Source organism: Cricetulus griseus (genome assembly GCF_003668045.3).
Source record: "Cricetulus griseus strain 17A/GY chromosome 1 unlocalized genomic scaffold, alternate assembly CriGri-PICRH-1.0 chr1_1, whole genome shotgun sequence".
NCBI lineage: Eukaryota > Metazoa > Chordata > Mammalia > Rodentia > Cricetidae > Cricetulus > Cricetulus griseus.
Genome location: NW_023276807.1, coordinates 153,320,884 through 153,336,222, shown reverse-complemented (window position 1 = coordinate 153,336,222; position 15,339 = coordinate 153,320,884).

The window sequence follows — 15,339 nt, the reverse complement described above, 5'->3', positions numbered from 1 at the left end:
ATCCCTTCTGTTTTTAAAGACCTTACATATTTAATACAGTGCATTACCCCTGTACAAATGGAAAAAAAATTAAGTTCAACATTTCTAGACCAATATGGCTGTTAATTTTTGTACAATGCTAACTCAACATGGTAAACTGGGATACTTTTTGCCAAAGTTGACAGCACAGCTAAAGTTTCCAAAAATTCAAATTATATATATATATACATATATATATGTATTTATATGTATATGCATATATATATTTATATAAAAAGACCAATAATGGCAGTATGTTATGAATCGATAGCAGCAACAGCTTTTCCAAGTTCTGTAGTCATTTGAACAAAATTGTAGAGACATCCAGCACTGTCCATTTAAAAAAAAAGTAAAAAACAAAATCCCAGAAAAACAGCACAGTTCTATTACTCTTGTGGTATCTGGCACCATTTTATTTTTAAATTAGCTTCTCAATCATCATCTGGAATGAAACCATTCTGAGCAACATCATTCTTAACTGACTACAGGGCTTTATGTAAGTGTTTTCGAGTACAGACTCCAGTCTGACAGTTATTTAAAACCTGTTAAGATTTATTATTTTGTATGTATGAGTGTTTTGCCTGAGTGTATGTATGTGCACTATGTGCATGACTGCCTGCGGAAGTCAAAAGAGGACTTTGGATCCCTGGAAGTCTAGTTATGGACTGTTGTGAATCACCATATGAGTGCTAGGAATTGAACCTGGGTCCTGTGAAGGATCAACAAATGCTCTTCTGAGTCATCTCTCTAGCCCCTAGATTCACCCACTAGGCTGCTAATTACTAATTGATTAGAAATGAAATAGATGATTCATTACTGAGGAGTATAGACCTTAGCTCAAGTCTATAATAGAGGAAATATGGAGAACAAAGCTATTAGTAAAGGACTCTTGTCTTGTAAAGAAACTTGTTCTTATTTCAATAGAGAGTTCCTTGCTCTTAGTGAATTACTACTTTATACCTTTGCTTCATTCTTTCCACTCTCTGAAGGACTTCACCTTTCATTTACCTTTTTGTTGGTTGATTTTCTTCAGGATACCAATGTCCTTTACATTCTGAAACAAAACCACACATGTTGGCTTTGTATTAGTCCTCAGTGGCTGACTTCCTCCTTGACTTCTTTTTATAGGAACTCCACATTTTCTCTCTGTGACTGACACCCCTCCAGTCATTTTACAATGGCTTCAGTTACATCATGACTCTGAAGATACTCTCTTAAGGGCCTGAGCTCTGAGGCAACTGATGACCACATTGGTAGAGCTGATGGGTATTTTTTGTCTTCTCCTCAGCATTTGACAGCCATTTTTAGCACCAACTGCTGTTTCTTTCATAAAGTAAAAAGCTCTCTTCTTTCTTGGCATCCATATTACTACTCTCATCTTTTCTCTTATTGCTATGGCTGACCTTTCTTATTTTCTGTGTTGTGTGCCTCCAGCTGAGCACTGTTTCATCTTTTGCCCTTTCTTCCATTGTTATCCTTTTCATTCCCCTCCCACGTCATTTCTTGTCATCTTTTCCCCAAAATATTCTCCCTCTGTGATCTCAATCAATTCCACTATGTACATAATATTCAAATTTTCACTACCTCAAAGTCTAGTCTTGCCCTGGTAGATCCTATCAGTTAAAAGTGTTCACACATAACTGTCTACTTGACATCTCTACTTGAGTATCTAACAATTCATCTTCAGCATGATATTCAAACCCAGTTCTTTATTGCAACCCATTTCACTATCTTGGTAGGTGGCACTGTCAATCTCTCTGTTGTCTAAAGTTAGACAGCTCAGTTCTATATATTTTTTGAACTCACCTTACAGTTATTGGCATGTCCTGTCAGTACTAGTTCTAAAATATATCCCAAATCTCTCACTCAAAAATTTTGTTTTGATTATTTTCATTTAATTATTGATTTATGAGTCTTTTTAACCCCTCTTCTTCTCCCTTCTTCTCCTCCTTCCCCTCCTTCTACCCCTTACTCCTTCCTTCTCTCTTTTCTCCCCCTGCTTCCACTTCTCTGTCTCCCCCTCTCTTTATTTCTTCTCCTTCCTTCCTTTTTCCTATTTTCCCGCTTTTTTCCTCCCTCCTCATCTTTCTTACTCTTTCCTCTCTCATCCCTTCCTTCTTTCCTTTATTGCAGGGGATACCCTTGTGTGTTGTGGGATCTTTGATAGCAACCTTAAGTCTCCACTAGAGACCAGTAGCTTGCCTCTAGATTTGACAACCAAAAATGTCTCCAGACATGGCCGGTTGTGTCCCAGAGGAAGGTAGCAACATTGTCCCTCATTCATCACTGATTGAATAATCGAAAACACAGCTAATTACAATGAATATTGCTGTAGTGGCCTTCAGATTAATCTCCTGACTACTGCTACTGCTGCCTGGTTCTACATACCGTTATCTGTGCCATGGCTGTTGTAATCATCATTAAACTAATGCCCTGCTTCCATTCAGATTTCCTTTGCAGTTCGTTCTCAACTGGATCCCCACATAAAACTGTCAATTACATGTCTCACATTACATACAATGGCTAATGGCTTTTGATTTCATTTTAAGCAAAATTTAAACTCGTTAGGGTCTACAAATCATGACCTAACCCACCTTCATTTAACCTGTTTGAGTCCATGCCAGTTCACTGTAGAGCTTACACTGTCCCTGGTGTCCCATTTTTCTGTGTTCCTTTAAACTCAGCAGAGCCTTTGACCCTGGTTTTCCCTCTGTCTGAAATCCTTGGTTTCTAGTTTGTCTGGCTGGTTCCCTTTCATCCCTTACAGCAGATAGTCTTCTGACAGGCTTTTCCAGAACATTCTAGTGCCCATGTATTGGTCTATCATGCCACCCTGCTCATTTCCTCATGGTGATGACTTCCAACAAAAGGCTTCTGCATTGCTTATTGTGTACCAGGTAGCTCTCTTGATGAGTGTGCATGTTTCTTCTGCTGTCCCTGGCCCCGGCACATAATGGACACTTCATAAATGCTGTCAAGTGAATGCATGAGGTAGTTGATGTGGCAGAATGATCATTGGCATTAAAAACATCTTTATTGGAATCCCTGCTTTGCTATTTAGTGGCTAGATATTTAGTCAAATTCAGTGATATTGCTACCATTTTAATTTTTTTCATATAGAAAATAAGCATCTTCATTCCCACCTTATAGTTGAGGTATGTACAGCTGTGGAGGCCTATCATGATCTTTGCCTTCTAATGGTGCTCATTGTTCATTTGACTTTGAGGTCTGAGATGTAAGGCTAAGCTGATAGTCAATTGGGTTGTGGAAAAACACTTGTGCTGGGCCCCTTTGCCTGTGATATTAAGTAATAAAATGTTTCTTTTTCATGGTAGCAGGAAGAACTCCTCCCCTTCTTATGCCCAGAGCCAGTTGGTTTCCCAGGTCCCAATTGTGAACCTGTGTTCTAAATACGTGTTGGTTAAAATTGTCAGCAGTATCACCAATTTTATATAGTCAAGTTTGTTACAGAATTTGTTCTTGGGGCAGAAATCACTAGTCAATATATACTGTTTAGATGTGGCTGGGGTCAGTTTGTATAACCTACCTGTAGTTCTTTGTTTTCTTGATCTTTCAAGCTATTAAAATACAGAGATATTTTTGTTTCTCTTTACTGACATTGCACACTACTACCTATATTACCCCTGAAGTCATTTTGTATGCTCCAAAGTGGTTAAATAACTGAGAAGTACTTTCTTACAAAGAATTTATGTTCCTAGGCTATATAAAATACATCTTCCCCCTTGTACAAGTATAATTCAATGGAGAAATAAAACGAACCAAGCAGCAGTGAATACGGTTCCCAGTATGAGATGAAGACTATAGGTAAAATGTCCAAGTGTTGCTTAAGGACAATTCTGGAAGTTTGCTCATGAAGTTGGAGCATTTGTTTAGAGAAGCTATGCACGAGGTTTCTAATTGTTTCTTCTTCTTTGTAGTCCCAACTAAGGTTACAGGCTGTTTGTCTCCTGGTGGTCTACTCACTGTGGGAGATTGCAAAGGCATGACTTCTCCAGAAGACATGCTTTAATAGATAATGTATTTTTATTTTGGTTAAGTCTATTGCTGATGACTATGTTTTTATGTTTTAGCATTTTTTATATTCCTTCCAAAAGCTCCTATATATTAATAAAACAGAATGCTCAATAATGTATCAAAGCACTTAATTTTCAACTTAAACTGTGATGTGATGTGAACTCCAGAGTTTTAGATTTTTAATTAACCATTAAACCAGTCAACTAATAAATCAGTCAATACTAACTGACCAACTAAGCAAAAACTAACACAATCCTGCCAAACAAACCCAAAGTATGTTTGCAATTCAGACACATGTTGCAATTCAGAAGTATGAGCACTAGAGGGTGCCTCTGCTAAAGCTGTGGGTTTTCTAGTTGGAAACATGAAGGTCTATCTCAGTAAAAAGTAACTGATTTCATTCAGTAATTGAGCTATGTATTTAAGTAGCTCCATCTGTGTGTCAAGCATGGTTTAGTGAGTTAATGTGCTGTATTAAAGGGGGCAGGGTTGATGCAACTCATTTTCTTCTGAATGTGGCATTGACACCATTTCTCTGGGACGCCTGTCCCTGTAGTTTCAACAGTGAACAGACTTCACCCTAAAAGTTTGAAACACATAGTTAAAAAAAATCCCAAATGATAAAACATTTTACTCCACAGCTACTTGCTCAGACATGTTCATTGCCTCTTCCTCCTCGTCTTCTTCTTCCTCCTCCCTCCTCCTCCACCACCTCCTCCTTTTCCTTTTCCCACAATAGCTAAGGAATGGAAACTACTAAAATGTCCTGCAATTGATTAATGGATAATGAAAATGTAGTACATATGCATAATAGCATTCTATGCAGTTGGAAAGAAAATTGAAATTTGCAGGCAAATGAATGACTCAAAGACATCTGCATCATCAAAACCCACCCCAGCATGAATGACAGTTCACAAAGCTGGGAACCTGGAAAATACTGCACAGTCTGCAGCCTGCTCAACAGGTTGGAGAGTGTCACTTCCATGTCCTCAGTTGGTCTAAACCTCTTCCATGCAGCTTTGCCGGTTCCTGTTTCTCCCAGGCAGCTGGTCTGGTCTGAAAGTCTTCCTTGCATCTTGGTTTGTCTGAGGATGACTCTCAGCAGCTTGTCTTTTTTGCTCTTGGGAAGAAGGGGTCTATTAAATCTGGTCAGTTTCAGGGATTTCCTGAAACTGTTTTGACTTATTTACCTTCCTACTTCAGGAGCTTCCCTGTAGGATGGAATGTATCAATCTGGGTGGAAACTGTTTAACAACAAAAAGTCAATTCTTAATACTGAAGAGAACATACACTTTGGGCACAAAACATGGAGAATTAGAGCTGGGACTGACCTGGAAGCCTCCTCCCTGAGGTCCAGCTCTCATAGTATCAGAAGGTGCCAAGGGAGAAGAGCAATCAGTAGTGCTACCCAGACTTAAATATAAACTTAATCAACTTTATTACACTATAATTTACATAGACTGCATTCATACTTAATATATACAGTTGACACATATCTTTGGTAATTATATAAATGTGTTAATTTAATCACTACCATCATTATGGGTTTTTCTAATAACTTTATTTTTGAAATTGTAATTGCATTATTTCTTGCACTCCTTTCCCCCTGTCCAACTCTTTTCCATATACCCCCTTTCTCTTTCAAATTCATGGCCTATTTTTTTAAAATTGTGATATGTATTCCTAAATATGTAAATACAACCTTCTCAGTCTGTATAATGTTACCTGTATATAGATGGTCTCAGGGCTGACCAGTTGGTATTGAACAATGGATTGGTGTGCTCTTCCATGGGGCGATCACTTCTCACACTCAGAATTCCCAAGTTGCCCATAATTCTTTGTCTAGGGTTGAGGCCCCAAGAACTTTACCTCTTCCATGTTATTATACTCATTTTTATTGCCTTTGTTCAGGACTTGTTTGATGCATTTTCACGGACATAGATTCTGACATTTCTCAGAGACACATTTTAACAGAAAACTATTTCTCTGGCTTGGACAATTTTTCTGCCTCCTCTCCTGTAATGATCGCCGAGAGTTAGAGACAGGATTTATTGCAGATGTATCAGCTGGCACTGAGTACTACTTGGTTTTTTCTTCATTCTGATTGGTTGTTTTCTGTAAAGCTCTCTATCTGTTGCAAAGAGAAGTTTCTTTGATGAGAGGTGAGAATTATACTTATGTTGGAGTATATGCATAAATGTTTGGAATGTAGTTAGGTGGTTATATAATTTCCTTCAAGAGCCATGATTTCATTAGCTCTAGGTAGTTAGCTAATTTCCAATACTGCGCATAGTTTCTCTTCTGTGGAGTGGGCCTTAAACCCAAAGTCCAAATAGACAGCTGTTGGTTACCATCAAGGTATGTGTGCCTCTATTGTACCCTTAGGTTTTGGAGCCATGGGAATTATTGTCATGGTTCATAGGTATCATACCTGGGTAGGACTGTTGGGTTGTTTCCTTCCTTGGATGCTTGCATGGCTCCATCTAGTCCTCAGGAGGCTTCAGGTGAGATCTGGTGCAGGTCCTCTGGATTCAGTATCTGAAGTGTATGGTGTCTTCACCAATAGGGACTTATCCATTTCTGATGGGCAACCAAGGGCAATAGTAGAGACTGTAATGTTTTAGGAGTCCTTTGGACAACCCTGACCAACAACTCAAAATAGTGGATTCTCATGCCTAGTATTGGGGTTTTGTTAGATAGTTGATGGCTCTTGAGGGAGGCGTTGACAGTCTATATGGGAAAATGTATTTAATATATATATATATATATATATATGTACACAGAAACATATATACATATATATACATATATATATATATTTCTATATAATTTTAAGTAGATAGTTAAAATTTCATAAAATTTTCTTAGACTTTCTTGGGGCTGGTTTACCCTCCTCCTTCCTTCTATGTTGTCTTCCTCCTCCCTCTCTAATTACACCCCCCATTTTTCCTTCAAATCACTTATAACCTTATTTCCCTATTTTTTCAGCATTTTTAATTTTAGAAATAATCTTATTTTACATACCAATCCCTGTTCTCTCTCCCTCCCATCCTCCCATGACCCCACCGAGCCCCCAGCCCACCCCCAAGGATAGTGAGGTATAGTGGGAAATTACCAATACAGAGTCAGGTAGAAATATAAGGGTATTTAATAGGGAAAAGTCTTACTTACAGAACAACCTAGCCAGCCGGCATGGTAGTGGTCTGTACAGCAAGAAGCAAAGAGAAACCGAAAGCGCAAACGCAGTCACACTACGTCACTCTGACCACGCCCTCACAAGTGTGGTCAGGCACACTTGTAGCCAGCCCCTAAGAAGGCATGGCTACAGCTTCCCCTACAGTGAGGCCTTCCACCGGGGATCATCAAAGTCTGTCACATCCTTTGGTGGAGGGCCTAGGTCCTCTTTTGTGTATCTGGGCTTCAATAGTAACCTTCCATAGGGAATGGGCTCCCAAAGTCCATTTGTACACTAGGGATGATGAACACTGGCTCCACTGTTAGAGGTCCCATAGACTGCCCAGGCCTCCTAGCTGGTACCCACATTCAGAGGTCTTGGTTCAGTCCAATACTGGTTCCCCAGCCTTACGACTAGGGTCTCTGTACCCTCACTAGGTCAGGACAACTGCTTCTGGGTTTCTCCAGCACAGTCTTAGCTCCTTTGCTCATCCCTCCTCCCTCTACAACTGGATTCCTGGAGTATGGCTCAGTGTTTAGCTGTGGATGTCTTCTTCTCCAATCAGCTACTGGATGATAGCTCTAGGATGGCAACCAAGGTAGTCATCAATCTCATTATAGGGGAAGGGCATCAAAGGCAGCCTCTCCACTACTGCCTAGATTCTTAGTTTAGGTCATCCCTGTGGATCCCTGAACATTTCCCTAATGCCAGACCTCGCTCTAAACCTATAATGGCTCCCTCAATCAAGGTATCTCCTTTCTTGTCTCCTCTATTCTTCCCATCTCAGTCTTCCTGATCCCTCTTGTTCTCCTCCCTTCCCCCACCCATGCTACCAATTCGCTCAGGGGTTCTTGTCCCTTTCCCCTTCTTCGGGGGACCATGTGTTTATCTCTTGGGGCCCTCCTTGTTTCCTAGTTTCTCTGGTGGTGTGGATTATAGGTTGGTAGTCCTATGTCTAATATCCATATATGAGTGAGTACATACCATGCTTGTCTTTCTGAGTAATACTCCATTGTGTAAATGTACCACATTTTCTCCATCCATTCTTCAGTTGAAGGGCATCTAGGTTGCTTCCAGGTTCTGGCTATTACAGACAACACTGTTATGATCAGTTGAACAGATGTCCTTGTGGTATGAATGTGCATTCTTTTGAGTATATACCCAAGAGAGGAATTGCTGGATCTTGAGGAAGACTGATGCCCATTTTCCTGAGAAACCTCCATTTGAATTCCAAAATGGTTTAATAAGTTGGCACTCCCACCAGCAATGGAGGAGTGTTCCTCTTTCTCCACATCCTCTCTAGCATAGACTGTCATTGGTATTTTTGATTTTAGCCATTCTGACGGTGTAAGATGGTATCTCAGAGTTGTTTGAGTTGCATTTCCCTGATGGCTAAGGATGTTGAGTACTTTCTTAAGTGTCTTTCAGCCATTTCAGATTCCTCTATTGAGAATTGTCTATTTAGTTCTGTACCCCACTTTTTAATTTCAGGATTGAGACTTTATCTTGATGGATTTTTCCTGTGATGAATATGAAATGCCCTTCTTCATCTCTTTTGATTGATTTTAGTTTGAAGTCTAATTTCTTAGATATTAGGATTGCTACACCAGCTTGTTTCTTGGGCCCATTTGATTGGAAAATCTTTTCCCAACCCTTTACTCTGAAGTAATGCCTGTCTTTCAAGTTGAGGTGTGTTTCTCGTATACAGCAGAAGGATGGATTCTGTCTTCGTTTCCATTCTGTTACCCTGTGTCTTTTTATAGGCAGGTTAAGACCATTGACGTTGAGGGATATTAATGTCCATTGATTGTTGGTTCTTGTTTGTTTTGGATTTATTGTTGGTGGTGTCATTGTGTGTGGATTTAGCCCTCCTGTTTCTTTTCATGTTTGGTAAAATTGGATTATCTATTGCCTATGTTTTTGTGAGTGTAGTTATCTTCGTTCAGTTGGAGTTTTCCTTCCAGAACTTTCTGTATTGCTAGTTTTGTGGATATGTATTATTTAAGACTGGTGTTGTCATGGAATATCTTGTTTTCTCCATATATAGTGATTGAAAGTTTTGCTTAACAGTAGTCTGGTTGGCATCCATGCTCCCTTAGTGTTTGTAGGATATCTATCCAGGACCTTCTGGCTTTCAAAGTTTCCATTGAGAAGTTGGGTGTGATTCTGATAGGTCTGTCTTTATATGTTACTTGGCCTTTTCCCTTTGCTGCTCTTAATATTTTCTCTTTATTCTGTAGATTTGGTGTTTTGATTATTATGTGTCGAGGGGTCTTCTTTTTGTGGTCGAGTCTACTTGGTGTTCTGTAAGCTTCTTGTACTTTCATAGGCATATCCTTCTGTAGGTTGGGGAAGTTTTCTTCTATGATTTTGTTGAATATGTTTTCTGTACCTTTGAGCTGTATTTATTCACCTTCTTCTATACCTATTATTCTTAGGTTCAGCCTTTTCAAAGTGTCCCATATTTCCTGGATATTTTGTGTTAGGGATTTGTTGGACTTGAGATTTTCTTTGGTCGATGACTGTATATCCTTTAGGGAATCTTCAAAACAACCGAGATTCTTCTTTTCCATCTCTTGGATTCTATTGGTTATACTCACATCTTTAGTTCCTGATCATTTATCCAGCTTTTCTATTTCCACTATCCCCTCATTCTGTGTTTTCTTTATTGTGTCTTTTTCAGTTTTCATGACTTGAACTGTTTCGAGTGCTTCCTTTACTTGTTTGGTTGTTTTTTTTCTCGGATTTCTTTAGATTCTTTAAGAGATTTGTTTACTTCTTGAATTTTTTGGTTTGTCTTTTCCTCCATTTCATGTACTTTTTTGCCTGTTTTTTTTCTATTTCTTTAAGGGATTTTCTTGTTTCCTCTTTAAAGGTCTCTATCATCTTCCTAAGATAATTTTTGAGGTGCGTCTCTTCTTCATCCTCTGTGTTGGGCTTTTCAGATCTTGCTGGTGTGGAGTCCCTAGATTCTGGTGGTGTCATATTGGTTTTTCTGTTGTTGAGTGTGCTCTTACTCTGTCTTCTTCCCATCCCTTCTTCCATTGAGTGCAGGTGGGTCTCTCCCTCTCTCTGGTGGGAGGCAGAGGGCTCAGCCTCTGGTGGCAGCCAGATGGCAGAGGACGGTGTATGGACAAGGGTGGGGTGTGTCTGGACTCAGGGTGGGCCTTCCTGGTCTGGGCAGGTTCATTCTTTCCCGGGTGGGTTCAGGCAGAAGTGAGAAGGGGTTGATGGGGGAGGTTGGGATGGCAGAGCAGCGCCCAGACTCACCTGAGGCTCAGACACCCACCGCACCACCGAGAACTTTGATTTTAATAACCATTTTAAATGTTCAGGTTGAACAGATCATTCCAGAAATTCAGGGAACAGGGTACTTCAAGCTTAGATGTTCCTTCGTCAGGATCTTAACCACATCCCTAAATGATAACAGTAAAATTTTAGTTCTGAAATTTAGCTCAACAGCTTTTTTAACAGAGAATTATATGTGGTTTTCTGGGAAACAATTACTCAATTTTGATTGTTCTGACATTGGAGAATAGGACTGATGGTGATCAAATAGGGGTTCATCTGGTCTTGTGATTAAAGACCTCTGACTTAGTCTTTTCAGTAGTTGGATACTTAATATTTATGATTGGATCTGCTAGAGGTAGTAGGAGAAGAAACTAGTTTGTGTCCTGTCATTTTAGATAATTCTTGCTGTAGACTCACTATATTCTAGGAGGGTTAGTAGTAGTACTTTAGGAAGGAAAATAAAGTTTTACGTCATGAGCAAGAGCTTCAGAAGCTGATGTTTCACAATGTGTGATGCATGGAATTGCTGGAGCCATTAGACGCAGGGTTGCATCTGTTGGAGCAGAAGGGAATATTCGGAAGGAAGCAGTTGTGTTCGGTTTGACTGTGCTCAGATTTGTGATTTGGGAGTCATTACTTCCAGCCCAACACTGGCATTTCCTGGTTGGACAGTCATGCCTGGATGGCCTCAGATACAGTGGCTCTCTCTGTAGTAACTTTTAAGTTCTGCATTGATTACCGGTTCAATGTTAGGCTCAAAGGATGTTGCTGTAGTTGGATGGTGTTCAGATGTCATTATCTGGGTAGTTTCTGCTTTGGTGTTTCAGTATAGACTCTCAGTGGTTCGGAAGATATCTGAGGTTCAGTGATGACTGAGGAAACTTCTGCACAGTTTTATTGGTAAGTGGAGTGCTGGTAGGTTTATGTCGAGGGCTGGTAGTGACTTGATCAGGCAGAAGAGAGGCAGGAGTTGTTTCTGAAGTGATATTTGAAGGGATTTTAAAAAATCTGTTTTGAAAGACTGATTGAGGTAGTAACATTACATGATATGAAAATGGTGCTAGAAATAATTTCTTATAGAATTTTCTAGATTGTTGAAATTGTTTTGGCCTTTGGTTTTTTTTTTTGGTAAATTAGGCATTTTGATACCATAGTTTGTGTTTTGTGTGGCAGAGCTGGAAGAGGAGCAGTCTTGGACTTGTGAATAGACTGTCTCAAGAAAGAGAGAAAAGGAACTGTCCCAGGCTTTCTTTGAATGGGCACCATGTACCATTTGTTTATTGTGCTTGTCTGTACAAAAATAAAAAGAATATTATTTGTTAAAAGGTAGTTTATTGGTATTTAAGTAAGTCCAAACATCTGAACTTGGGAGTATTTAATTTTTGACGAGATATAATAAGGACATACAAAGCAGAATACATGCTTCAATAAATTAAGAAGGAGAATACATGTGTAGCCACAACACTGACAAATAGAACTTTGCCATCATCCTAGAAGACCACTTCCTTATAAGTTAACTAGTACCCTAACTTATATAATTCTTTTTAAGTTTTATATAAGCATAATCAAGTATTCTACATTGGTTTGTGTTTGGCTCAATGACATGTTTGTGACACAATCCATACTGCTGCATGTAACTGTAACACATTTTTACCGTCACCATTGAGTCTTTTCTAGAAAACTAGCACAAATTCATCAATTCTATATTATTGTGGATCATTAGTATGTTTCTAGCATTTGGTTATCAGATATGATGCTGCTAAGAATATCCTTGTTCTTATTTATTGTAGATGTACTTTCATTTTCTTAGGGAATGTGCTAATGCTGAATATATCCATATCTTCTCTCTCCTTTAACTGTATATTCCCTATGAATCTAAAACAATATATACACTTATCTATCTATCTATCTATCTATCTATCTATCCATCCATCCATCCATCCATCTACCTACCCATCCCCTATCAATAGAACAATATATACTATTGATATATATTCCTGGAAACAGGAGTCTATATTTCCTTCTTAGCAGTTAAATTTTCTCTTATCTCTGGTTTTATAGTGATTTTGTTGTAAAATGCCATCTGTGTGCTAAGGTATACACATTTTATTACATAAGTATTTATACTTTATTTTTTCTTGAAGGTAAAACCATTCTAACATTTTATGTTGGTTGTGAGCCTAGCCTTTAATGGCTGAGCCATCTCTCCAACCCCATTCAAACATTTTTTTTTGTATTTTTTTTTATTTGAGTTACAAACACGATTGGATTACATGACAATCCCAGTTCCCTTCTCCCTCCCCTCCTCCCCTACCACCCCCCAACTAAAACCTTACCCATTGCATATCCTTTCTTCTAATCTATACCTGACTCAACTTTTCTGCTCCCTCATGACTTCTGCATCCTTCCTCTTCTTCCCTTCTCATTCTCGTAGCTCCCTCTGCCCTCTTCCCATGCCCTCAATCAGGGGATCGTGACACTTTCCCCTTCTCCAGGGGACAAAGTTTGTCTCTTTTTAGGGTCCTCCTTGTTTACTAGTTTCTCTGGCAGTGTGTATTGTAGGCTGGTAATCTCAATGGCTGAAAGACACATAAGAAAGTGTTCAAAATCCTTAGCCATCAGGGAAATGCAAATCAAAACAACTCTGAGATACCATCTTACTCCTGTCAGAATGGCTAAAATCAAAAACACCAATGACAGTTTATGCTGGAGAGGATGTGGAGAAAGGGGAACACGTCTCCACTGCTGGTGGGAGTGCAAACTTGTACAACCACTTTGGAAATCAATATGGTGACTCCTCAAGAAAATGGGAATGAGTCTACCACAAGATCCAGCAATTCCACTCCTAGGCATATACCCAAAAGAAGCACATTCATACAACAAGGACGTCTGTTCAATGATGTTCATAGCAGCACTATTTGTAATAGCCAGAAACTGGAAGCAGCCTAGATGCCCCTCAACCAAAGAATGGACACAAAAATTGTGGTACATTTACACAATGGAATACTACTCAGCAGAAAAAAAATAATGGAATCTTGAAATTTTCAAGAAAATGGTTGGAACTCGAAGAAATCATTCTGAGCGAGGTAACCCAATCATAAAATGACAAACATGATATGTACTCACTCATATGTGGATTTTAAACATAGAGTAAGGGATTACCATTCAAACATTTTAATACGGTGCTTTGAAATGTGTTGTGCTGTTGTTTTCTGAAGTTGCTTTCTGTGCAGGGAGTAACCCCAGAACTTCCTGCTCCTGTCTGATGGTAACAGGGCACTGATCAAATGCTTCCTGACTGTTGCTTTCTCTCTCCCCTCTCTCCAGCTTTCTGTAACCACCATTATCTGTCCCTACCTGCAGGACATCAACCTGGGGTAAGAGAGTCCAGGATAGGGAATGGGGACAAGAGAAACAGAAAGAACAACCACAAGACAGTATTCTGATCAAGTGGCAAACTTTATTTTTCTCAGGTTAGCTTATATAGTCAGTAGAGCAGGATATGGGGAGGGGTAGAATGGGTTGTTTGTGTACCAGGTATTAGTGTAGGCAGAATATTAGGAAGCCACAAAGAGGATGTTTGGCAGGGTAAAGAGTTCATGAGTAAGAGGTCCAGGAAGCATTGCCTAGGTGACTGAGCCTGTGGATGGAGGACTGGGTCAAGTTGTTTCTTTTCTTGAGCTGAGATTCTAAAGAGCTGTTATGTAAAGGTTAACTATGTGGCTGGCCAAGATGGCCTAGGATCTCATGCCAAGCCCCGAGATTTGGCTTACAACAATTATCTTCTCAGCTTCTTTTGTACCTGGATATCCTTTTCCCCTTTGAGACAGTGTCTCCTTCATACAGATTAGGTTTGTCTTGAACTCATGATGTAGCCAAGACTGGCCTTGAACTTGTGATTCTTCTGCCTCTACCCTCTAACTGCTGGGATTTCAGGTATTTGTCATTATGTTTGATTATGACTCCTTCAAAGTGAGATAGTCTTTCTTATTCTATGCATGAGCATCTAAATCAACAGACATTTACCCCAATAGTATTTGGATTCCTTGTACTGTGAAACCAATAAATTGCTGAGCTTTTCAGCTTTTGTCACCTTTCCTCAGTTCCCCCTTTCCCTATTTTCACCAGAATCCTTTATTTCTTTGCCTCAAATTATACATTTATTGCTCAGTGTAGACATTTCTCTAATATCTCTGCAGTGTAGATCTTAAAATTTTGGTAACATTTTATTTAGGGGCAAGAAGCCATTTATTTTGCTTTACTTGCTTTCTTTAATTGTAAAAATATCACTTTTATGAAATTGTATATAATTTACTAATAATCAGTGGCTCATTTTATTATAGTAGCTTGATTCAAAGGCTTGGTCCTTGCAGATATGGAAAGTAAGTAAAAATAGAGTTATTTACAGCAAATGATTGTTTTACCAAAGAAGCTTTGTCAATTTATGTTAACAAGGGTTCAGTTTCTAGAAAGACTAGATATTAACATGACACATGAAAGTGATATGAAGTTACTAACCCATTGGGTATTGCACATTGTGGAAACCCTGTCCAGACTCAGAGTAAATGAACATCATTATCTCTGGATACTGTAATTTATAAATAGATTGAAAATTAAGGAGAAAGTCAATAGTCTAAAACTCTTAAATAAGTAAGGTCAAAGAAAATGGAAATTGCATGAAAATTTCATTAAAGAGACCACATTGTGGATCAGAACTTCTTTACAAACAGCTCTCTGACGTAATCTGAGCCCCAAGAGACCATCTCTGCCTAGTGAGACATTTTTGTCATTTAATCCCATCTAGGCTTGCATGGTATTTC